Source organism: Bos mutus, chromosome 10 (assembly GCF_027580195.1).
Source record: "Bos mutus isolate GX-2022 chromosome 10, NWIPB_WYAK_1.1, whole genome shotgun sequence".
NCBI classification, from domain to species: Eukaryota; Metazoa; Chordata; class Mammalia; order Artiodactyla; family Bovidae; genus Bos; species Bos mutus.
In genome coordinates this window covers 47156436-47159076 of record NC_091626.1, presented here as the reverse complement: position 1 = coordinate 47159076, position 2641 = coordinate 47156436, and the positions used below count along the sequence as shown (strand labels likewise).

At 40.9% G+C, this 2641-nt stretch overlaps 1 pseudogene; it reads left to right on the top strand.

Annotated features, from left to right (window-relative positions):
• The first annotated feature begins 288 nt into the window (after window positions 1-288).
• LOC138989518 (endogenous retrovirus group K member 25 Env polyprotein-like) lies at window positions 289-2270 on the top strand (annotated as a pseudogene).
• The last annotated feature ends 371 nt before the right edge of the window (window positions 2271-2641 follow it).

Below are 2641 nucleotides of genomic sequence, written 5' to 3'. Positions count from 1 at the left end.
TCATTTATTAAAACAGAAAGGGGGAATATGGAAGAGGAGATACACTTCTTATCCTATGAACCCTCAATTATTATTATCTTTAACTCTTTATTCCCTAAATTTTTTAAACTTAACAAAAAATAATTCTGATACTCGTGCAGATAGACATTTTGCAGAAGACAAAAACAGCAAATTAGAAATCAATACACCAATATGGTATAAGCAATTTAATCAGTGGCTGCGAGGAATCTTACGACTCCTAGGCAAGGATTATGGTCTTGTCATTGCAGATGGAGAGGAAATCTGGGTTCCCCTTCACCATGTACGTTACCGAGAGGGACCCCAAGACCGGACTCCCTCGGGAAGTGACGAAGTTGACGTGAAGGGTCTCGTCAACGACCCTGGAGGAGCCAGTGAGGAAACACCATTGTCTGAATCCTTACCTGACATGGGTTCAAGTGAAAAACATGACTCGTCAGGCTGAGCAGACACTGAAGAGTACTGGAACTCCTATGACTCCGGATAAGCTGTTTCTGGCAATGTTAGCTGTTCTTTCCTGTTCCTCTGGGGTAAGTGCAGAATATGTTTATTGGGCATACATACCCAACTCACCACTTCTTTCCATAGTGGATTGGGTAGATAAAGCCCCTATGATCTTTACTAATGATAGCATGCATTTTCCAAGTCCCTGGTCCATAAAGCGACCAATTCATGAAGAAGATGAAGGAAAGCCAATCAACATTCCCGTGGGATTCAAAACCTTGCCTATCTGTTTCGGATCTCATCCCCTTTGCATGACTATCTTCCCACAGTGGTGGGCATACTCTGCCAACAATGGGACTGCTTTGCGTCTGGGAATGTTTGCTACCGCATCTTTCTTACTTAATGGCTCCAAGCGACATTATCCAAGCCAGATAGCCAACTATTTGAACTCCCTTTTTCAACCAGAGGAACCTTCATGTCATACTGTATCTTGGAGAAGAAAACAGGAGATACAACCGTTACATTGGTCTGATTGTCGAGGCCAATTTGGGAAAGTTTCTATAATTCAGCAAAATCATAATAATCATACATTTAAATTTGTTGACTGGGGACCTCACGGGTCGTTTGTAAACTGTTCTGAAGAGCAGGAGGAACATCATAATTGCTCCTGGTTTAATAAATCAAGCATTGGAGGCTTTCATAAATCTAAGACAAGTTTCTGGACTGATAAGGACATATTGCTGAATTGGTATAATGGGGGCTTATCGCCCCCACGTCCCAGGATTGTCGTCCCCATTGTGGGGCCAGAGCAATGGCACATTTGGAAAATTCCAGCAGCCTTAGAGCACTTCGCTAGTGTTTATGGGACTGTGGGTGTGTTTCGTCCTTCTAATTATACCTTCCTATACAGTAGTACTGGCTATATTCAATCGTGTGTTCACCTTCCATACTTGTTTATTGTAGGGCATTTTGATGTTGACTTATCGGCCAAGATTGTCAATTGTACTGCATGTGCATTGTATACCTGCTTTAATCACACCATTTCATATCACAATGCTAGCATTGCACTAATTAAACAAAGATCTGAGTTATGGCTTCCCGTAAGCTTAACTGAACCTTGGACTGATTCTGTATTTCTTTCTGTATTGTTGAAAACTGGACGGACTTAGGTGATCTAAGTGCATCATTGGGTGGATTATTGCAGGCATCTTAAGCCTTATTTCTCTTGTGACTGTAGGAACTTTGTCTGATATGGCTTTACATAATTCTATACAAAATTATGATTTTATCACTGCTTGGCACAAAGACTCTCATGATCTTTGGACTCAACAAGCTCAAATAGATCAGCAATTACAAACACGAATTAATGAGTTACAAACTGTGGTTATCCACTTAGGAGATCAAGTGCAGCAACTGACTTTCCAAACACGTATACGTTGTCACTGGAATTTTACTTCTTTTTGTCTGACTAACATGCCCTACAATAGCACTGAATATCCTTGGGATAAAGTTAAAGTGCATTTGCAGGATCTCACAGATAACTCAAGTTTAGACATCAATCTGTTGAAACAACAAATTGCTAATTTTCAAGTTAAGGTACCTAAGGAATTGTACAGCACTCAATTTTATGATACTTTAACTAAAACCCTATCATCTCTAGACCCTAGAGCTTGGTTTTCAGGAAGCAACATTTTTATATATGTATTAATCACCCTGCTTTTTCTGTCATTGCTTATAGGATATAGATGTCTCTACTCAAGACTCCATGCCTCCCACAACGGAGTCTAACTAGCAGCTGCCGTGCTTAAATTAAAAACAAAAGGAGGCTATGTTGGGAAGCGCAGTACAAAATAGCTGGTTGGAGGAAGTCCTTGGGAAAATGGCGAAGGGCCAGAAGTACCCCGGCTTTGTGTGCTGCGGGCAGAAAAACATCTCCTGCCTTTGGTTATGCCCGGCGCCAAGATTTAATAATAAATATTAAGTATGTTGCTTGAGAAAACGGGTTATGGGATAAGCACATGGGTCACTTAGAGCGCTGTCCTTGAAATATTTTTACTGATTAGGTGTTAACCCTGTATGCACTCTGCTGGCTGTATACTCTAAGCTCTTTGTTCCTGCTTCTATAAAAAGGCTTGACTGCAGAACTAAACTTGTCAGTCCTTGCAAGAGACTGTCTGAG